The 24,115-nt window shown below is 41.0% G+C and overlaps 1 protein-coding gene across 1 annotated transcript in view; it reads left to right on the plus strand.

The window, feature by feature from the left end:
• Positions 1-24,115, plus strand: part of FAF2 (Fas associated factor family member 2) — a 66,087-nt gene that overhangs the window by 478 nt on the left and 41,494 nt on the right. The gene's annotated exons all lie outside the window — the stretch shown is intronic.

Genomic DNA, 24,115 nt, shown 5'->3' on the forward strand with positions numbered 1-24,115 from the left:
AGATGCTCGGCCCCCGCCGCCGAGTGGGCTTCAGTTGTGGTCTCCGACAGCGCCCTGCCTGCGTCCCGGGTCGTGTCCACAGACGTGTACTGATGGGCTCCAGCACGCTCTGGTGGGAGCAGGGGTCCCCTCACGACAGGTCCGGCCCCCGCCCTGGAGGTATGGGCGGACACCACCTAAGCACACAAAACAGAAGTGGGCTCAGCTCGAGCGCCTCGCGCGGGGTGTACTCCGGGCCTCTGCGGGGTGTCTCCTTGTATTGGAAGCCGAGTTAAGAGCATTAGACCCCAGGCACGGATCTCAGCGCGGGTTGCAAGAGGCCGTGAGGGTGGGTAGCCGATGTTGTCTTGGACCCCGATGGCTACCCCGTTCCTTCTTTCTGAATGAATGTACACCTTAAGGATGTCTATCTTCTAAGGAGGTTGTGGAGCGCAAACGAGCTGCTGGATGTCGAAGGTCTCTTAGAAACTGTGCAATCCTCTCAGACGTTCATCCTAGTATAGAATTCAAGTTACTGGTATGCTTCTTTCGTCTAGTGAAATACGCTGAGTACTCACTCATTCATTCAGCAATGTGTATCAAGCCTCTTAGTGCTCAGGCACTGCTAAGTAGAACGCCCTTTATTTTTTAAGGTGACTAGCTAGAAGTACTCTGTTAAATACTTGCAGACCTCATTTAAGACATCCGTTTGAGGTTGACGCTGTTTTGCAGAAAAGGCGCTGCTCAGTTACACACAATGGAAGAGGTGGTACCAGGTTAGAAACCAGGTCCATCTTTCCGGGTCTTTCCTGGCCTCTTGACTTTATGCGGTCAGACTTACACAAGAATCCATGAAGAGCCAAGAGAATAGGATGCAAATGCTGTTGCATTTTCTGTGTAGGTGTGGGTGAGGGTGTCCAGGTTCTTATTTTTCTCGATTTTCTTTGAGTAGGTTTCTTTATGATTCCTTTCGAAGGTTCAGTGAGGCGCCCGCCCCTCTTTAATTCAGCTACAGAGTAACCGTGCAAAAGGAAAAGTTACTTGCATAGATGGTGTCAGCAGCTTTCAAGTTGGCCTGTGCCTTAGACTACCCCATGCGCAACAGAACAAAACTATACCCGATCTTGTACTGTCCCCATGGTCAGTTGGGAACTGGATTTCTGTGAGCTCCATGAGGCTTTCATTGACTAGTTTGAAAAAGTAGGTCACCGGGCCTTTCTTCCGAGTTTGTTTACATCGGGATGCACTACTGAAACATACTCAGCAGTATAGCAACATGCAAAGTCTCCACCGAGGGACGAGAGGTGGCTGTGCCTGGGATGCGCTAGTTGAAAATCAAACCAGGGAGGGGGAAAAATGAGCCGATACCAAGGGCTCAAGTACAAAGAAAATGTTTTGAGAATGATGATGGCAACAAATGTACCAATGTGCTTGACACAAGGGATGGATTGTGATAAGACTTGTACGAGCCCCCAATAAACTGATTTTAAAAAATAATAAAAATAAAAATTAAATATCAAACCAAATCACTACCATGGAAAGCAAGCATCCCCCCAGAGAGCTGCTGCAGCACTGCCCCCCTATCACAGACTAGTTCACATTAGGGTAGTTTGGACTAAAGGAGCCCTGCGGGCACAGTGGTTAAGCATTGGGCTGCTCACCCCAAAGTCAGTGGTTTGAGCCCACCAGTAACTTCATGGAGGAAAGATGTCGCAGTCAGCTTCTGTAAAGATTGACGGCCTTGGAAACCATAGGGGGCAGTGCTGCTTGGCCCCATAGGGTCACTTCTGGAGTCGAGAGATTTTTGACACAGCAAATTAGAATCAAAGAATGCATAAACATTGGACACTCAACTTCCACCTTCTGGTAGATCACTAATTCAGAGTCTGGTGTAGCTGTGACAGACTCCTATACCCCTTCCAGCGCTTCTGGCTAAGGTGTGTGTGTGTAGATGATGTATGTAAATCATGATCTCAGTGTGACTGGAAGTGAGCATGTGGTCTAGATAGTGTAGCATTTTTGAGCTATGAGGTGCATTAAGAATCTCTGTTTTGTCATCCGAGTGCATCTAAATCAGGAAGAGAGAGCTGGGTAACAGGTGAAAGTTATGTTGAGATTTCTTGATGAAATTTGTTTATATTTATATGACAGGGCTTTGAAAGTTCATTGAAAAATGGAGTAAAAAGATCATGGAATTTTCCCACACTTTTTGAAGCCCCATTGTGTGTATTTAAGCAATCTCTGAGTCAGACTTGTCATCCAGGTTATCATTAAACATATTTTGAAAGTTACTTGGTGTCTAGAATTATACCAGATAATTGATATAAATTATGTAATTGGTTCTCAATAGCTTTATAAAATGTTGACTACTGCTCATTTTATTATTAAGGAAACTGAAGTTCTAAATATGAAGGGAAAAAACTGGCAGAGATTTGAAAATGAATATCATAAATAACAAGTTTCCACCAAGATATTAGTATTCTTGGTTTAATATGGTACAAACAAAGTACTGTGAGGAGGAGAGATGAAGAATGACTGAGTTCCCATTTATCCTCAAGGAAATGGAGTCACATAGTAGCTGCAGCAATGGGCTCAAACTATAGCAACAGGGGCTGCTGGGCCAGTGCTTGGCTCAGTTGCACTTAAGGTTGTGGTGAGTCAAACCTGCTAGGCTGCATCTAATAGCAACAGCGTTCCTTAGGCAATTTGTCAGCAATGCATTTCCCTCACAGTAGCCTTGTAGAGTACAGTATGCTTATTTGCTGATGAGGAAATAGATCCACTGAAGTATTTGCTCAAGGTGGTCTTTAAACTCTTAAGTAGTCAGGTGGGATTGGGATTTTAAAGGGTCTAGAGTAGGACTTCTTGGCCTGACTCTTGCTGCTTTAAAGGATGAATACAGTTTCAGCAAGGTGTCTAGGGTGTCCGAACCCAACACACACATACTCAAACGGTGCAATGAGTCTATTGTGATGGGTCTTGAGAATTAGGTATAGAAAATAAGATTAGACACAATAAATTAGAGCCAAATTTTAGAGGCCTTTCAAAGTTATGCACAGTGGTTTAAATTTTATTCTGTAGGCGTGGAGAACCATCTAAGGTTTTTCAAAAAGGTTGTGACATAACATTAGGTTTCAGGTTTGCTTCATTCACAGTAGGGAGGATGTTTGGAATCTGTACAGAGGTCAGGACAGAACAAGGTGACACTTGCCAGGAACAGGTTCTTGATGTGTTGCCTAATTTGATATATTGAAATTGATACAAATAAAATATTTTTGAAGTCTCAGGTTTTCTCTGTTTCACTCTGTGTGATACATGAGTCGATTAGTGCTGCTTTCTAAGACATGTTTCTCATGCTTCTCCGGCCATTGATGTCTTCTAAGATTTTTCTCTGGTTTGGTTAGCCCTTCTGTTTATTTTGGAACTAATTGAGTATGAATAAGTAATGCAGACCTTTAAGCCATTTCAAGTGGGAAACAATAGAAACTTCGATTTTAGAGCTTCTGCCGCTTTGTGGAGGTTACTTTCTGGCTAAGTTACGGTCAGAATACATTTTCCCCGATTTAAAATAAGAGACTCCTTCAGTGTGGCTGTACTGCCTGTGCTTCGCTGTGGGAGCACCTGGGGAATGATGGCCTGGACGGAGAAGGCTGAAAGCATGACCGTTTGAGGGCAAAAAGCCACTTGGTCTGCATAGAGACGCGTACGAATCGCCCTGTCAGTGGCTGTCCTGTGTACATCGTGTTTTCTTAAATTATGGGAATTTAACTCTGCGCAAGAGGCTGTAAAATTTAAGTTTATAACTCACTTTGAAATTTTTCCTTTTGGCTCCCTCTGACTTTTTATTACATATAAAGTTGTGTGTTTGGGGGTGGGGCTACATGGTGCCGTGTAGTCTTTTTCTTTTATTCACAGTGAACTGTTTGAGAGTTTTGCCAGGGAATTTGGTATCTGGAGAAAACATGATATTTGACGTTCTAGGCCAGTGGTTCTCAACCTTCCTAATGCTGTGACCCTTTAATACAGTTCCTCGTGTTGTGGTGACCACCCAACCATAAAAATTATTTTCATTGCTACTTCATAACTATAATTTTGCTACTGTGATGAATTGGGCGACCCCTGTGGAAGGGTCGTTTGACCCCAAATGGGTCATGTGCGACCCACAGGTTGAGAAACACTGCTGTAGGAAAACCTGAATTAACCTAGTTTTTGGTGAGTTCTGAAACCTTAGACAATGTCTCACTTTTTTGAGCTTCTTTCCTAATATATAATACTAGTTATTATATAATTGATTAATTGACAGCATTCTTTTTCTTTTGAACAAAAAGCCTACCAAGTAATGCTTACTTGCTGCAAGTTGTTGCAACATAAAATTGCATAAAAATAGCCGAATCTCAACATACTTCCCTCATCCAAACCCTAGGTTTGTTGTGTATCCTTTGTATACATCTGTTTTCTGCATGTAAGATTTACAGGCACTTCAGGGAGACATTCTCTTTCACTCACCTTCATTTAACTTGACTATGGGAACAGATCCTTTCCACAGCCAAGGTCTACTATGCCCAAATGCTACGGTTACCACCAAGTGAATCATACTCTTGATAAGAGTCTGTTGTATTTGCCTTCAAGCTGGTGTGTGTCATGTATCTGTGTCGCATAAATTTAATTATTCTGTAAGCCAATAAAATACCAAAGCAAAAGGTTTTCCTGTATTTGAAAACTAAACTAAATGCTTACGGAAGGTATCATAAAGGTAAGTGGCTTTGAAAATTGCTGTTTAGTTAGGTGTGGGTGAGATAACTATAAATTAATTTGGAAAAATGATTGGGATAAGAGAATTTTGGTACTCAGTGTTTGGCAAGTATTTAAGGTTTTATTTTTTTTTAAGAAATTGAATGAATGTACTAGCATGGTTTATGGGGAAAAGATTAAGAAGAATGTCAGTCGACCCGTTTCTAAAAGAAAAGGCTGGACTTTAATCAAAAGATTGCTGAACAAATGTTTTATGTTGAAATGAAATGGTAAATAATTAATGTATTTTCTTCTAGTTAAGTGATTATTTAAATTGCTAATAAAGTATGGGTTCCATTTTCTTTGGGTAAGAAGCCTGCTATCTTTGCCTTATACGGTTGGGATCATGTTATTATTTAAGTCAACATAGTAAGTGGTTTGATAGGGCTGAATAAGGCTGCCAAATTTTGTATTCTGTCCTTTAAAATGACTAATTTTGTGGTGTTGGGCAAGTTAATTAACCTCTCTGTGCCTTAGTTCCATCGTCTGTAAAATGGGACTAGTAGCATTGCCTATCTTTTGAGGTTGTCTTGATAATTAAATGTTACTATCGTATTTTTACCAAAGAGGATGTTCAAATGAGCAACATGAAAAGATAATATCATTAGCTGTTGGAACCCAGTGCTGTCCAGTTGATAGCACAACGAATCTGGAAGACTCAGTGGGAACTTCCCCTGTTGCATGTCTGAGGCTTTATGGGTGCAGACCGCCACACCTTCCTCATATATATATAGCACTGGTGGGTTTGCAGCCTCCAACCCTTTGCAGCCGAGGACTTAAACCACCGTGCCATCAGGACTTCTTCTGTTAGCCATTACCCAACCGAAAAACCCAGTGTCACTGAATCAGTTCTGATTCACAGAACCATATACAACAGGCCCTACGGTTTCAAAATGTTGAATCTTTATGAGAGCAGACAGCTTCATCCTTCTCTTGTGGAAGAGCTGATGGGTTTGAACTACTGACTTTTCAGTTGGCAGCCACAGCACCACCAAGGCACCTTCCATTAGGCATTAACTCTTCATTTCCATACTGCTATTGGGTCGATTCCAATTCATAGTGACCCTACAGGACAGGACAGACCTGCTCTTTCAATGTACTTTTTATATTAAATGTATCCTGGATCTAGAAGTCTAACTAGCATTTAGTAAGAACTGCATAAATAACATTTATTGAGTATGGACTACACCTTCATGTACAATGATATAATACTATTTGCTTAATAGCGCGCACGCACACACACACACACACACACACAACAACCTGGTGGTCCATCATGATTTGAGAGTAATTATAATGCTTAACATAATTTTGGCAAAATACATGGACTGCCAGAAGAACAAACAGCTCCGCTCCTTAAGAGGTTCAGCTGATGAGACTTTGTCGCATTTTAGACCCATTCTTAGGAGGGACCAGTCTCTGAAGTAGAGGTCAGAAAGAGGAAAACCCTTACCCAGTTGGATTGACAGACATGGGGGCTGCAACAGTAGAAATGATTGTGAGGATGGTGTGGCGGAGGACTGGGCAATATTTTGTTGTACAAACGATCACTGTGATTTGGAACTGATTTGAAGGCACCTAACTGCAACACGTTTAACTGTTGAGGCCCCTCCAAGCTGTTTCCCATAGCAGCTGCAGCGTTTACTCTCCCACCAGCAGTGCCTGAGGGTGCCAGCTTCTTCACGTCCTTGCTAGTGCTTGCCACAGCTGGCCTAGTGGGTGTGAAATAGTCTTTCGTTGTGGTTTTGATACGAGCATCTGGGCCATTTATATCTGCGGTTCTCAACCTGTGGGTCTCAAGTGACCCATTTGGGGTCAAACGACCCTTTCAGAGGGGTCGCCTGATTCATAACAGTTGCAGTTATGAAGTAGCAATGACAGTGATGAAGTAGCAATGAAAATAATTTTATGGTTGGGGTCACCACAACATGAGGAACTGTATCGAAGGGTCGCTGCATTAGGAAGGTTGAGAACCACTGAATTAATATCTTTGGTTAAATGTCTATTCAAGTCCTTTGCCCATTTAAAAATTAGGTTATTTGTGCTTTTGTTATGTTTTAAGAACTCTCTTTATATTCTGGATATTAAGCCTGTCTTGGATACGTGGCTTCTAAATATTCCTTCAGTTCTGTAGGTGGCCATTTCACTTTGTTGAGATGTATCTTTTTGCACAAACACTTCCAAGTTTGATGAAATTAGGTTTATTTTTTTTCATTGCCTATACCTTTGGCATTATAGCTAAAAATCCATTACCTAAAAGAAAGTCCTGAAAACCTGTGTTCTTTTTGTTTTTCTCTTATGTTTAGGCCATTTATTTATATTAAATTAATTTTTGTATAGTATGTGAGCTGTGGATCTAACCTCATTTTGCATGTGGAAACCCAGTTGCCCCTGCACCATTTGTTGGAGAAACTATTTTTTCTCCACGGGATGGTCTTAGAAAATTGATTTAAGGATTTGTTTCTGGATTCGCGAGTGTATTCCATTGAGCTGTGTCACTATCGTGGATGCCACAGTCACACTACCTTCATTATTGCAGCTTGTAATCAAACTTGAAGTTAGGAATGTGAGTCCTCCCAACTTATTTGTGTGTATGTGGGCACTCTGGGTTTCTTTCATATTTCCAACTGAATTTGGAATTCCAACGGAGTAAGATCATCTTGTCAATTTCTTTATGTGGGCATGTACACACAGCACCTGGATTTTTGATAGAAATTTCTATTGAATATTTAGTTCAATTTGGACAGTATTGCTCTCGTAATGTTAAGTCTTAGTCTATGAACTTGGGATACCTTTCAATGATGTTTTGTAGTTTTCACTCTTTAAGTCTAGCACTAATTTTGCTAAATTTATTCCTAAATACTGCTTTTCACTGGTTTTTACTAATTATCTTAAAATTGTTGAAAATCTATATTCAGCAAAATGCACCAATTCAAAAGTTTTTACATTTACAATTCAGTGATAACTGATCACATTTTTCGAGTTGTGGAATCCTTCTTACCCTCCCTCATTACCATACTCTCCCTCCCCTGTAGAGAGAGTTCTTATCTCATCTTTTGGGTTGCTGTTGTCAGTTTGATCTCATACAGTTCTTAAGAGAGAGAGAGTTTTTAACTAAGTCAAACTATTGTTTGGTTTTAAGATTTCAGGAGATATTTTGGTTAGGACTTTAAAGCTATTCTCAGGGTGGTCATTTTAGGAATTCATCAAACTCCGTGACTCCAGAAAGTCTGACAGCCATGAGAATTTGATATTCTGTTCTACATATTGCCCTTTTTGATCAGAGTTCTTCCCTAGAATCTTTGATCAAATGGCTCCGTAAGAGTAGCTGGGCACCATCCAGTTCTTCTAATCTTATGGCACAGAAAGCAGTTGTTCATGGAGGTTGTTTTATTATTTTGATGTATGTAAATAGACTTGTTCACAATTTTGTTTATGAGTTGTTTGTGGCTAGTGAATGGAAAGCAATTACATTTTGTACATTATCTCGCAATCTATTGAACTCATTAGTTTTAATAGTCTTTTAATGGAATCCTTGTATACAGGCTCTTGCTTGTGTGTTCGTAAACACAGTTTTACTTCTTTTCAAATGTGGATACCTTTTCCTTTCTTTTTCTTGCTTAATTGTTCCAGTACAGTGTTAAGTAGAAGTGGCAAGAGCAGACGTCTTTGTCTTGTTCTTGATGTTGGGAGAAAGCCTTCAGTCTTGTCCATCGAGTATGATTTTAGCTGTGAGTTTTTAGTACATGCTCCTTTTCAAGTTGAGGGAGCTCTGTCTGTTCCTAACTTAAAGTTCTTTTGATGTTTGGGTTCCTGAATGAGTTAAATGAGGCAACACATATAAAGCACCTGATCTTTAAAATGGCTTTATCTAAAACGTAGGCTCCCCAAATTATTTGGCCTACCCCAAATTACTCAGTGCCCCCTACTAATGAAGATGCCATATTATAGCACTAATTCCGGATAAAGTGCAGGTATCTGTTTTTGCAGCCCCTCTGAATCATTCCAGGGGGTGATGTCACCTGCTTTGATACTTGAGACCCTGTTCAAAAAGCAGCCCTCGGTCTGAGAGAATACACATCATAATTTTCTTTACTTAGCTAAATCACAAAGTTTTCTTACTGGGGTTCCAGTTTATACATACACAGGTTAATTTAAACATGTCTCTGTAGTACACTTGTGTTAATCTCATTAAAGTGCCCACAAACAAACAAAAGCAAAACAAAACAGTGGCTTCTGAGGGTATCTGCTGGGCCAAGGAAATTCAAGGCCGAAAGATCACCTCAGAAGAGTATGATGCCCGGTTTTTTTTATTCCAAAGGAATACTCTTATTATTATTTTAAAATTTATAAGTGATCAAAACAAAAATGGATACACACAAGGAGAAAATACGCATAGCAGTTACAATCCTCATTTCTGCAACTCGTGACTGTGGCAGGTATTTAGAACTTCCTTCCTTCACCGCCCTTTCTGTATTCCTTTTCTCTTTGTAAGTACCTCGCTGGTCATTGTTCTTTGCTTGGCAGGGTGACCCAGACCTTCATTCCTAAATGCCCTGGGCCATTAGTTGTATTCCAAGACTTGGACAGCTTGACTTTTAAATAGTAGCTTACCATTTACTTTCATCTTAGGTCATGGTAACACTAAGAGATATCCTAAAGACTCTCCTGGATTTCAGGCATATTCCTTTTTACCTCTATGATGTACTATTAATCCAATTTCCCCTTGGTAATCAGGATCAGTCAAACCACTCAACCCAATAACTCCCTTGTTTGCCTGTTGGTCCAGAGGCATGAGGACCCGACAGTGGCCAGGAGGCATTCTGTAACTTCCAGTTCAATGGGATCAGTGCTGTGTTTCCAGCTGAGAGAATTCCTCCCTTTGGAACCAAGACATCCAATCTGAATAGCAAAGGGTTGCAGGCACAGGAAAGGTAATTATTATGAGTGATAGGTCAGTAGGATTAATAGTGCCACTCTCATTTCTATCCTTTGATTCCTTAACCTGTGAATACTGGCTATTAGAGAAACAACACCATATATTGGATACTCTTTATCACCCGTTGCGTTGATTCCAACTCACAGTGAACCTACAGGACAGGTTATAATCGACACTGTAGAAAGCCTCATCTTTCTGCCATATTGGATGCTGATTTATGTGGGGCAAAATGCCAGACCCCTACCACTAATCATGGGTTCGATAGGCACAATTGTATGGTTAATGTGTATATATAAAGATTATAGTAAAGTTCTAGAGAGCATGAGAAATAAAAGAGATGAAATAATGGGGTCAGACACATTTCAGGGTAGCATGCTCACCTCAGCCCCGCTTGGAGATGGGAGACCACCAGAGGGTAGGAGAGAAGGGAAGGGGAAAGGGAACAGGGGAGTGAGGACCGAGGGAGAAAGGATGGGGGAGTGGAGGCCAAGAGTGGAGCCGGAGAGAGCTCTTTATTGCTAATCCAGGCCTATATACCTTTGAGGGCGCATGCAAGCCCCCTAATTACAGGTAAAGACATACGTCACAGAAAGGGGTTGCACTATAGGTTATACAGCAATGAGAGGGGGACAATCTAGGGATGTACACGCAATAGGAAGAGGGGGGATTGGGGGTATCCATGTGACAATTTGGGCGGATCCTAGATTCAGGATGGCAGCCTAACTTTGGATGTCACTGAACAGGTTTGACCTGTTCTCTGGATCTCCATAGAAACCATGATCAGTAGGGTGTAAACCCCATGTACAGGGACCAGGCTAATGGTCTGCAACCTTAAGGGAGAAGTAGCCCATTGTCCTTAACAGCAGGAAGCGGGCCCAACTTGTGGTGGGACCAGACTGCCCTCAGGGAGTATGTCTCTAAGCATCTGACCTCCCGCCATGGGCTGGGCAAATAGCCTCTAAAGTTTGTCATATCTTTGGGGGAGACAAAGCTGGGGAAAAGTCTTTTTTATAATCCCCCAGGCTAGAGCTTAATCAGCTTTCTGGGAACATTACCCCAACCCTGCAAGGTATTGCCACCTAGATGGCACAGTATGATGTCTTTGGACTGGCATTCTGTTGCTCTGTCAAGCCAGCTGCTTCAGTATGATGGAGCACATAGAGCTCCACCAGCATGGCTTCGTTGCCGCCCTTCACAAAGGAGTCTCTTGATGCATTTTCTCAAAGAGCATCAAGCTACACTGGAGGTTTATTATGAAGATGGTTTTAGAAACTTGAAAATTGGTGAGGAAAGGACCAGGAGAGTTGTGCTGAGGAATTTTTTTCCGTCACAACATTGTACCTGCTTATTCTTTGTGAGGGTTACCAAAGGCTGTCCTGCAAGAATTTCATTGGGAAACCTTAACCTGATCCACACTATAGCCCTGATCTGGTCTCTTTAGGCTTATTTTTGTTCCCAGAACTCAGATAGTACTTCCAGAGAACACAGTTTGAGGCCTTCAAACATACCCAAACAGCCATTTTGATGTAGTGTATGTGAGAGAGCCCTGGATTCTTCATGGAAGGCTTAGAGAGGTGGCTGTACCACCTGCAGAAGTATGCAGACCTGGGTTGGTAATGCATAGCTTCAAGGTGTGATATTTTTGTTTAATAAAGTTGTTACAATTTATGGCAAGACTTTATTACTTAGCCTCATGTGTTTGCCCTGATTCTCCCAGGGAATATTTAATAGAGATTAGGGTAAAACAATACTGTTGCCTTGTTTTCATAGGGATCTGAGAGTTTAAAGAAACACTTTTCAAGTAACCTAAAATATATTTAGAGGAGTGTAAGTCCTCTTTTTAAAAAGATAAAGGCTTGTAGAAGTTTGATTGATATTGACCTATATAAAATTAAACCTGTGATTTCAGAACTAAAAGTGTTAATGCTTAAACTCTGTGGTTTATTATTTAAACATTCTAATTTAGCCTACAGTTTTGGTATCCTTAAACATGTTTCTCACAGGGCTAAACTTCAATCAATATGTCCTGTCTCATTAGCTTTTGTTTAGTCTTTTCACATACATTATCTTCTTAGCAAATGAAGGTGTTCGTACAACTCCATCTTTTAGGTGAGGAAACAGTTGCTTCTATTGAGGCAAATCGACACTGCATAGAGTTAACGAGACTGTAAATTTTTTTTAACTTTTATTTTAAGATTAATTCCCTCCTGAACCATAAGTTTGTGCTTCTTCAGTTTCATCTGGGAAACATTTTCCTTCTTTTCTCACCTCCTCAGTGGGCAGTTTATTTTCTTTTTGGAAGCTAGCAGAGTACTGTAGATTTTAGTAATAAGGCTTTTGTCTGATGTGTCATTGCTAACGATATTTTCCCAGTCCGTGGGCTCTCTTATTAGTTTCTTGGTGAATTCTTTTGATATACACAGGTGTTTTATCTTCAGTATATCCCACTTGTCAATTTGTGACTCATCTGTATTTGTGTTCTTCGCCATTTATGAATTCCCTGTGCCAAGGTTCTCAGGTTGGTCCCAATTTCCTTATTGATGGCCCTGATCGTTTGGGGTCTTACCTCGAGGTCTGTGATCTACCTTGAGTTTATTCTTGTGCATGGAGTGAGATAAGGGTCTTGCTTCATTTGTCTGCAGGTAGATATCCATTTTTTCCAGCACCACTTGTTAAAGAGGGCATCTGCTTCCCATTGGATATTTTTTGGGCTCCTATCAAAGATCAGCTGTCTGTTTGCTGATGATTTTATTTGTGGGTTTTCAGTTCTTTTCCATTGGTCTGAATATCTGTCATTATACCACTACCATGTGGTTTTGAGCACTGTGGCTGTATACATGTGCTAAAGTCAGGCAAAGCAAGCCCTCCCACCGTGTCCTTCTTGAAGAGTTCTCTGCTAATTCTGGGCTTCTTCCCTCTCCATATGAAGTTGGTGATTAGTTTTTCCATTTCTTGGAAGAAAGATGGGGGTAATTGTATTGGGATGTGTTAAACTTATATAGTGCCTTGGGCAGAACTGACATCTTTACTGTATTGAGTCTTCCAATCCATGAGCGTGGGATATTCTTCCATTTGTTGAGGTCACGCATGGATTCTTGTAATAGTGTTCTGTAGCTTTCCTCATATAACTCTTTTGTTCTTTTAGTCAAGTATGTCCCTAGATATTTCAGTTTGTGCTTGGCTATTGTGAAGGGTACCACCTTTTTGATCTCCTCTTCTGTGGTTTTGTCCAATGTGTGTAGCAGTCCAATAGATTTCTATATGTTGATCTTGTATCCTGCCACCCTGCCATATTCCTCTATTGCTTCCAGTACTCCCCTGTGGAACTTTTGGGATTTTTCATATATACATCTGCAGTAATGATAGTTTTACCTCTTCCTTTCCCAGGCAAATACCTTTGATGTCTTTTCTTTTCCTCACGCTGTTAGTTAAGACCTCCAGTATGGTGTTAAATGAGAGTGTGAAGAAGGGGCATCCTTGTCTGGTCTCCTTTTTCAATGGGATTGTTTTCATCTTTTCTCTGTTGACTGTCACGTTGGCTGTTGTTTTTTCATATATAGTTTGTATTGTCTTGAGGAATTTTCCTTCCATTCCTATTTTCTCAAGTGTCTTAAACAGGAATTGGTGTTGGATGTTGTCAAGTGCTTTTTCTGCATCTATCGATATTATCATGTGGTTCTTAGAGTTTTTCATGTCAATGTGGCGACTTTTACTAATGGTCTTTCGGATGTTGAACCATCCCTGCATCCCTGGTATATATCCCACTTGGTCATGGTGAATTATTTGTTTTATATACATTTTTATTCTATTGGCCAGTACTTTGTTAAATATTTCTGCTTCAATGTTCATTAGGGATATTGGTCTGTAGTTCTTGATTTTTGTGGGATTCCTTGCCTGTTTTTGGTATCAGAGTTATACTAGCTTCATAGAAGGAGTTCGGGAGTTTGCCGTCTTTTTCTGTGTTCTGCAAGAGTTTGTATAGATTGGTGTCAGTTTCTCCCTGAATGCTTGGTAGAATTCTCCTGTATCTGGAATTCTATCTGGTCAAGGGGATTTTTTTTTTTTTTTGCTGATAATCCCTTGATAACCTTGTCTGTTTCGTCTATTGCTATAGGTCTGTTGAGATTCTTGACGTCCATCGGGAATAGTCTAGGGAGGGATTGTTTTTCCAAGAATTTGTCATGTTTTCCAAGTCATTGAATTCATTGGAGTGTATGCAGTCCTTCATAGTACCATGTAATTATCCTTTTTATTTCATTAGGGTCTGTTGTAATGTCCCTTCTTTCATCCCTCATCATTGCTGTTGAAATTTGTTCCCTCCTTTCTTGGTTAGGTTTGCCATTGGTCAGTTAATTCTTTTTATCCTTTCAAACAACCAACTTAGCAGCATTAATTTTTTCCAGTTTTCTCATTTTCCCTCTCCTGAATCTCAGCCCTGGCTTTTATTGTTTTTTTTTTCTTTTGCTATTAGTAGGATTGTCATGTTGACTCAGCTCTAGTTGCTGTAAATTTTGTGCCAGTATATCAGTCATAAGTCCCTCTTCTTTTTTCATGTGTGCAAGTATTGCTATGAAACTTCCTCTGATAACTGCCTTTGCTGCGGCCCATAGGTTTTGGTACGTCATGTTCTCAGTCTCGTTGGTTTCTAGAATTTCCTAATTTCATCTCTGATCTGGGCCAGTACACAGTCCTTTTGCAATAGAGTTACTCATCTTCCCATAGTTTGCCCTTGTTTTCTTCATCTTCCTTTTGTTGATTTCCAGCCTTATGGCTGAGTCAACAGGACAGAGGTTCTCACAGCAGCGTGGAACATTGGTGAGTGTTGGCTGAGCTGCCTTAGGCCCTGTTAGGCGTTACGTCAGGGGGGAGGACGTTCCCTCAGTCACGTGGGACCACAAAGGATGGGTAGACTTTTCCCTGCCTCAGGTTAAACTGCAGGGGGGCGAGGCGCTATCAAAAAACAACAACAAATGAGTATCTTGGGTGAGGTGACGTGGTGCCTTCCACTGGCTTGGTGGGTGTTTGACTTGGCGTCATAAGAGTAGCACCGTGTCTTGTCACCAAAGACCTTGGGAAAAGTCTGGACCACTTTGGAGGCGTTCTTTCACAGCATGGCATGCTTCCACTCGATGTTCCTTTACCTGCTCACTCAGCCCCAAGCATAAATTTCCCAGTGACCCTTCTCATTCCCAATATTTCCATCAAAATTTGCTGAACCGAGCTCCAAGATTATACAGAAAAGTTCCCCATCTCTTCAATGGACAACCGTTGGTCTTCAATCAGAAGTACACAGATTTTGTCGATATTTTCGTCTGTTCTGGAAGTTGAGACATCCAGAACTATGCTTGTCATCAATTGACATTTCACCTTTTTTGAAATAAGAAAACCACTAATACACTTGAGTTTTTCCCATAGTGCTGTTCAGCATCGCAACAGTTTTCTGCGGTATTTTTCCCTAGCAGGAAACAAAATTTTACAGCTGCATACTGTGCTCTTAAATTGGTCATCACTCAAAAAATGAGGTTGGAGTAAAACTGCTTTTACAAAAAATTGACTGTGACCAGAAAGAACCTTTCCCAGGCGTTGCCTCTGGGTGCACCAACTCAGAACGAGTCATTCTATGCTTGCTTAACGGTGAGATGGGGTGGGGGGGCGGATTGTGGGGCGGGGAGGATTTATACTATGAAAGCCCCACCCTGCAGAGCTTTCCCATATTTGGGGGGTACGTTCTAAATATCAAAGCATTGTTGGAATTTGATAGCATAAACGAAACTGCCAGCATAGTCCTGATGTATAATAATTACCAGTAAGTGTAAGTCACTGTTGTAAAGGTCAGATCTTGTTCTAGTAAGGTTTTGTAGTTGTCTGCCCCAAATAGATTATGCTAATTCTGGTGTCTTAGTGGTTACGCTAGCAACCCAAAACTACCAGCTGTCCAACCGGGTGGGATGAGACTTTCTACTCCTGTTATGAGCTGCAGTCACAGAAACCCACAGGTGCACTTCTACCCTGCCCTATAGGGTCACCACGAGTCAGAATTGACTCTATGGCAGTGAGTGAAAGCAAGTGACCTCTGAAATGTATGCATTTTGAGCAGTGCTAGTTGAGTGAATGTCCAGGTATTTTATTTAATTTTAAAAATTTTCATTGGTGTTTCTTTATTGAGAGGTGCTACTGGATTCCCACTTCCAAGAAAGCCTTCCATTCTTAGCTGGAATTGGTACTTTTGAGTTATGGTGTTGAAGAATATTGAATACGCATATACACAATCTGTCAAAAGAAGGAACAACTTTGTCTTGATAGGAAGTATAGCCAGACTGCTCCGTAGAAGCTGTGTTCCCAGGATTCCGTCTCATGTGTTTTGGTCATGTTATTGGGAGGGATTGGTCCCTGGAAAAGGACATCCTGCATAGTAGGGCAGTCATTGTAAACAGAAGACCCTGAACAGTGGCTGCAACAGAGGACTCAGACCCAACAATTGTGAAGATGGTGCAGGAGCAGACAGTGGTTTTGCTGTTGAATGTGGAATCGTCATGAAGGAGAACCGACTTGATGGTACCTAACAACCGCTGGAGTAACAAGCTCTGTGGAGGGAGTTTTCTTTTTCCCTAGAATTCCATTGTCTATTGTGTGTGTGTGTGTGTTTTTAAAAGAGCCTTTTCACTTTTTATACTAGTGGATCCTCATATGTTTTGTGATTATTTGATTCACTATAATGCTCTCTAAGTTCATCGCTTTTAGGAGGTGTTCCAAAGATTCTTTGCTATTTTTTTAACATTCCTTGATATTCTGCATGTGTATATACCAAAACTTATTTAGTCATTCATTCAGTGATGGCCACGTAGGGCTGTTTTCATCATTTGTGACTAATGTGATGAACATGGCTGTCTATATAAGTATTCATGTTATGGCTCTTATTTCTCTAGGATACATACCTTGTAGTGGAATTGCTGGATTATATTTCCAACTTTTTAAGGAAACTTCCTGCCATTTTCCGCAGTTTGCACCATTTTATAGTTCCACCAACTGTATTAAAATAGCTCACTCCCATCAAGTTGATTCCAACTCATAGTGAGTCTGTAGGGCAGGCTAGAACTACCCCTGTGGGCTTCGGAAACTGTAACTCTTTATGGGAAGAGAAAGCGTCGTCTTCCTCCCATAGAGGCACTAGTGGATTTGAACTGCTTACCTTTGCGTTAGCAACCCAATGCGTAACCATGATGCTACCAGGGCTCCTTGAATTGAACTATCTCGTCTTTCTCCTGAAGGGTTGGCTGGTGGTTTCCCACTGCTGACCTTGAGATTGAGCACCCTAGCATGTAACCACTACAAACTAGGGATCTAGTACTAGCAATGTTAGAGAGTTCCAATCTTCCCTTATCCTTGCTAGCATTTTGGTTTTTAAACTTTAGTTCATTCCATTCTTGTTTTTCAGTTTCATGTGATGGATTTTTGTTGTTATTGTTTAGAATTACACAGGAAAGCACAAACCAACCAAACGGCTTCAGTGCATGTGGTTTAGTGACACTGATGGCAGTCTTCAAGTTGTACCCCCTCTCGCCTTCCCTGTGTTCTTCCTCACTAATGTAAACCCACTGCCCTGCCGGTGTCAGGCTAAAACATTTAGCATTTCTTTTTTAGGAACTTGAAATAGCACATGTTTGAAGTTCTTTTGTTATTTACTTTTTTCTCCCAGACTTTGTATTGTGAATTAAGGTCGGGGTTATGTATAAGATGATTGTTTGACATTCAGCAACTCAAACAACTTATCAAACCTCCCAATAGTTGTCCTCCCCGCCTCTCCCCCTTTCTCTCTTTGTGGCATATTATCTTCCCCTCGCCCTAGTTAACGCCCGCCTGCCTGCCTGCCTGCTAGCCTGTGGCGTTGGCTCCCTCCATCCTTTCCCTTCCCTGATAAACAGCAGTCTGGTGCTTTTGCTTTATTTTTTTAGTATGAAAATCTTCAATATTTCCCCTTATAACAGTGGTCTCATATAGAATTTGACGTTTTGTGTTTGACTAACATCACTCAGCATAATGTCCCCCAGATTTGTCCTTGTCATGAAGTGTTTCACAGTTTCATCATCATTCTTTAATGATGTATGTACCACAGTGGATACTTCACCAATTAGGTTGTGTCCATTTTCTTGCTGTTGTGACTAACGCTGCAGTGCGCGTAGGTGTGCATAGATCTGTTCATGCCGTGTTCTTTAGTTATGTAGGGTTTATGCCAAGTAGCACAATTACTGGGTTTATGTGGTGTTTCTATTCCTAATTGTGTGTAGAAGCACAGTACAACTTTCCAGAGTGGAAGTACTATTTTATAGTTCCACCAACACTGTATGAGGGTTCCAATTTTTCCACACTCTCGCTAGCATTTGTTGTTTTCTGCTTTTTTAACTTTGTCCTATCAATACATGGGGAAGGTGGTATCTCATCATTGTTTTGATCTGCATCTCTCCAGTGGCTAGTGATGGCAAGCCTTTTGTCAGATGTTTGTTGGTCACCTGAATGTCTTTTTTGGTCAACTATCTGTTCATGTCCTGCCCATTTAAAAATTGGGCTGTTAGTCTTTTTCTTGTTGAGGTGTTGAAGTTTTCTATGGCTCTTAGAAGTAGAGATTAGTCCTTTCTCTGATATTTTGTTGCCAGACATTTTTTGCCCAGCCTGTGGGTGAAATCTTTTTATGCACAAAGGTTTCTTATTTTTAGTAGGTACTTTTCTGTTTTCTGCTTTGTGTTTTTCCATTATACTTAATAGTGTGTTATTGCCATGTCATAGGGTCTTAATTGATGTTATGTATAGTTTTAGGGTTTACATTGAGATCTTTGCCCATCTTGAGTTTATTTTTTTATATGGACTGAGGTAAAGATATAATTTTATTCTTTTGAAAATGTAAATTAACCCAGAGGGCGATGTTCCTTCTCGGAGCAGACAACGCACAGGGAGGGCTGTAGGGCTGGCCCCACCAGAGAACACGGCATCCCTCACTGAACCATGGGCGCTGCGGGGCCAGCACTGGAGACACAGTGTGGGAACAGTGCACGCTCTGGCCGCATCACCCTGGGGGGAGGCACTGAGGGCATGCAGCAGAGCAGCAGTGGGAGCAGAGTGATGAAACCCCTGGGAATACCAAAAATAGATTTTGGAGACAGAGTGTGGCACCCCATCAGACTCAACTGGAAAACACTCGTAAAGGCCAACAAACAGATCTTGAGCTATTCATAGACTTTTCCATTTTTGTGAGTGGCTTTCTTTTTGTTATGTTATTTTGTTTTTGCTTTTTGTTATTTTGTTGGTTTTGACTTCCTTTGTTTTATTTGGCTTTGTCTGGTTTTTGCACTTACTAATCTATCTGCTCATCTGTCTAGATAAGATCGGTGGGATAAATAATTTGGAGATGAAAAGAATGGGACCAATGGTTTGGGGGATATGGGAGAAGGGGAGGTGGGAGAAAGGAAGAGGGTGGAACCAGCCCAGGGACAAGGAAACAACTAGTGAACTAAAATCAATGGAAGGAAGGTTGTAGGATGCCTAGTGGGGCTTCATCAAGGGGAATGTAGCAGTGAGGAATTACTAAACCCAAATGAAGGCTGAACATGATGGTGGGACAAGAGGAAAGTAAAGGGAAATAGAGGAAAGAACCAGGAGGCAAAGGACATATATGGAGGTCTAAGTACAGGCATGTACAGATGTAAAAAAATGTGTATATATAATGAGGGGGGAATAGAACTACGTACTCATATCTGTATGTTAAGAATTAAGATAGCAGATGGACATTGGGCCTCGACTCAAATACTCCCTCAACACAAGAACACTTTCTTCTAATAAACTGGCATTCTGTGATGCTCACCTTCCTGACATGATTGCTGAAGACAAAGCGGGTGCTTAAGCAAATGTGAAGAAAGCTGATCATGCCCAGCTATCAAAAGATAAAGCGTCTGGGGTCTTAAAGGCTTCAAGATAAACAGGCAACCATCTAGCTGAGAATCAAAAATCACATGGAAGAAGCACACCAGCCTGTGTGATCATGAGGTGTCAATGGAATCAGGTATTAGGCATCTAAGACCCAGAACAAAACCAAACCCAAGATGAATTGGGGTGGGGGCATGGGGTGAAGACCTAATGCCCATCTGTAGACAATTGGACATCCTTTCACAGAGGGGTCACAGGGAAGAGAGGAGCCAGTCAGGGTGCAGTACAGCACCGATGACACACACAACTTTCCTCTCGCTCTTTGGTGCTTCCTTTCCTTCAATATCATGACTTCAGTTCTACCTTACAAATCGGATTAGACCAGACCATGCACACTGCTACAGATAAGAGCCCGCAACACAGGGAATTCAGGATAGATAAACCCTCAGGGCCAACAATGAGAGTAGAGACACCAGGAGGATTAGGGGAGAGGGGGAGAGAGGGGGAATGGGTCACAAGAATCAACATAGAACCACCCTCCCAGGGGGATGAATGACAGGGGCGATGGAGAACTATGTAAGCCCCAATAAAAGTATTTTTTTAAAAAGAAAATGGAAATTAAGTTTGCCAGCAACATTTGTTGAAGAGACCATCTCTTCCCCGTTAATGTGTTTCAGGCGTTTGTAAAAAATTAGTTATCTGTAAGTGGATAGATTTATTTCTGAGTTTTCTTTTCTGTTCCATTGGTCCATGCATCTCTTGTATTAGTACAAGGTTAATTCATGTGTGTATTGACTACCATGGCTGTGCAGTAGGGTTTGAGGCCAAGAAGTGGGAGGTCTCTTTCTTTGTTGTTGTTTAGTAGGGTTTTGGTTTTCTTGGGTTTTTTTCTTTTCTTTATTAAAGCTAGTCATTTTTTACCATCTCTTTAAAGAAGGTTGCTGCAATCTAGATCAGAATTCTATTTATAAATCTCTTTGTATAGTGTTGACATTTTTACAATGTTAAGTCTTCCTATCCTTGAACATGGTATATTCCATTTATGTAGGTCTCTTCTGGTTTCTTTTAGTAGTGTTTTGTAGTTACCGTGTGCACGTGTTTTGCTTCTGGATACTAAATATTTGATCTATTATGTGACTATTGTAAGTGGCATTATATTCCTGACTTATCGTTCAGGGCTAGCTTTGTTAGATACAGGAGTCCTATTGATTTTTGTATGTTAATATTGTACTCCAACATGTTGCTGAATCGTTTAATTGGTTCCAAAATTTCTCTTGTTGAGTCTTTGGGGGTTTTCTTAAAAAAAATTGTTTTTAAAGATTTGAACAGAAAGACTGAGTTATTTTGTGGGGGGAAAGTCCAGAGAACCTTTAGCTAGTCTAAGAAGCTGGGAGTTTCAGTGTGTAGAATTATATTATCTACAAATAGAGTTTGACTTCGCTGCCAATTTCTATGCCTGAAATTTTTTGTTGTCTAATAGCTCTAGCTAAAACTTCCAGTACAATATTAATTAAGAATGTGATGTAGGACATTCTTGTCAGTTTTCTCCATTGAAAAACTAATGTTTGCCATTTCTTCTGCATATACCCAAATTATATTGAGGAATTTTCCTTCTATTCCTATTTTGATGAGTGATTTTATCAGAAATGAGTGTTGAGTTTTGCATTTTCCTCATCAAGTGATATGATCATATAAGGTTTCTTTTCTTCGTTTTATTTATGTGGTGGATTTTTCTAATGTTAAACCATCCTAATGTTAAGCGTGGGGCTGACCCACACGTAATCATGATTTTTTTTGTTGTAGTTGCATTCTCTTGGGTAGGAAGGAGTGTGTTGAGAAGTTTTGCATCTGTGTATTATTTACATGTTGACCTATTAACCACAAGTCAACAATTTGAACCTTCAACCTTTCAGTCAACTGCCAAATATCTAACTGTGTATATCCCTCAGTTTTGTTGGGCATTACAAAATTAATTTCTAATTCTTTCATTCCTTTATTCTTTTCAAAGGAGAGATTTTGGATGAGTAGTTGTCACGGAATTAATTGTGGTTGGATCCACAATCATTGTGCATGGAAGCAGCACTCAGGAAATCAAACGACTTACTGTGTCAGGCAAACCTGCTGCAAAAGATCTCTTTAAACTTTAGAGTGTTTAAAAGCAAAGATGTCGTTTTTAAAGACTGAAGTACTTCTGACCCAAGCCATGGTATTTTCAGTTGCCTTATCTGTATGTAAAAACCGGGAAATAATTAATGACTAGAAAAGAACTGTTTTATGGTGTTGGTGAAAAATATTGGAAGTACAAGCAAACCTGTGTTGGAAGAAGTGCAGCCAGAATACCCCTTAGACCAGGAATACAAAGACATTACCCCACACAATTGGGCATTTTATCAAGAGGGGCCACTCCCTGTAGAGCAGTGGTTCTCAACCTTTCTAATACCGCGACCCGTTCATACAGTTCCTCATGTTGTGGTGGACTCCCCCAACCATGAAATTATTTTCGTTGCTACTTCCTAACTGTAATTTTACTACTGTTATGAATCAGACGACCCCAAATGGGTCGTGATCCACTGGTTGAAAACCGCTGTTGTAGAAGAACATTATGCTTGGTAAAGTAGCAGATCAGTGAAAAAGAGGAAGCCCCTCACTGAGATTGATACAGTGCTGCAGAAATGGACCCAAGCATAGATAAAGCCCTCAGGGTAGCACGGGACTGGGCAGTATTTCATTCTGTTGTCCATGGGTCGATGTGACATGAAACCTACTTCATGGCACCTAACAACAACAATTGAGAGAAAGATAGATTTACTTTTGAAGGTTGAATGAGGATTACTTTATATATTTTAAAACTATTTGTTATTTCTTCAATATTTTTACTTAAAATGAGTATCAAAAATAAAATCATAAAGTAATACAATTGAAGATTTGATATTAAATGCTTCAAGTTGTATGTGTGCTTAAACTACCATTTGAAATGGTGCCCCCCAATTTTTTTTTAAATTGGTGCCAAAAGTTATAATAGCAGAAATCATTATGAGCATGAAGTGCCTCTTGGCTTTGGATTTTCCCACTATGGAAATTTAAAAAGTCTTTCTTACAGCCCTGAATTATATTTAAAAGAGAAAAATGTTCATGCTAAACCCAGGAGAAAGCTTTTTTAATGTTTGTGAGTTCCCACTGGATTTAAAGAAATAAAAGCCAAAGAAAACTCTACTCCCTTCAACCCTCTTCTCTTGCTTCATTACACATTATTACTTCCCATCTTCTCTGGTCCTCAAGACTCTGTTAGTAGCTTTTAATATTGGTGTTCCTGGTTGCAGCAAAGCCTTTCCACTTTTCCCATAATGGTCTTTCTAACAAAGATGACCGTGTCATTCCTTAAGATATTTCTGTTTGTTCTTCGTTGCCTGGAAAAGCCTAAAACCTCTGTTTCTTTCCACAATCTGACTTCAATTTACCATCCAACCCCAGAATCCTACCATGTCAATTTCTAGTCCGGTGATACTTTCTGGTTCCCCTAAAATGCCATGCTCTTTTGTGTCCATAATTTTTTCCCTCATTTCCTGAAACACTATGGTTTTCTGCTTAGAAACTTTGAACTACCATGTCTTCACTGAGTCCCCTTGGAAGACCTAAGAATTTGTTTATTGCTGTTACATGGCTGTTGTCATAATATTTTATTGGAAACTTAATGTTTTCTAAGATGCATTAATAGTGGGAAGCAGAGCCAGGCCAAGGTGTCACATGGCTGCACAGCAGAGTGTTTTGCGTCCAGCTGCCTGTCATGGACTCTCAGGCTACAGGGGTCCAGGCCTTGGTGGTGACCGAGCCACTTTGGGGACCAGCACTCCCATTAGAGAAGTGCCCCTCAGCTCTGGGTTGACTTTGCCACATCTGTCCACACCCATCAGAGAGAGCGGGAAGGCCTCAGATCAGCTAGCCAGAGGGGCACCTACTGAGGGTCCTGCCCATGATGGGAATGCCTCTTTGAAGAGGAAGGTTTTGCTGTGAATGATGAAGATTTTGGTGGGGAAGCCAATGCCTAGGAGCTTCCAGAAGGAGTTTCCAGCTGCCTACTTGAGGAACAGACAGACGGCAGACCTTTTTAATGAGGACTGGGACTTAGAATTGAAAACAGATCAAGGGGAATCCCTATGATGCTGCCGACATCCAAGGGAGCATTTCTCAAGAGGACCAACTTTGGGTGGACTGGGCCCCATGAGGAGACATAGTTTATGACTCTAGCTGGTACCACCCAACTCCACTGATGCCTCATTTTCAAGATGGTCTTTGAAATAGGACAGTTCGATGATGCCAAAGGCTTGAGTGTGGATCTGTTCTGCCTTGTCAGTGGGGTCAGACTACCCGACAAGGAGGATCTTGCTCCTGTCATCCAGGGAGAGAGCTGTGTGTTTGGGTCAGTGTTCTTAGTGAGCCCCAAGTCTGGAGTGCGCAGACTGGTATTAACTAAGGCCGCCACCGTTCTCCCAG

The sequence above is a fragment of the Tenrec ecaudatus genome, chromosome 2, assembly GCF_050624435.1.
Source record: "Tenrec ecaudatus isolate mTenEca1 chromosome 2, mTenEca1.hap1, whole genome shotgun sequence".
NCBI classification, from domain to species: Eukaryota; Metazoa; Chordata; class Mammalia; order Afrosoricida; family Tenrecidae; genus Tenrec; species Tenrec ecaudatus.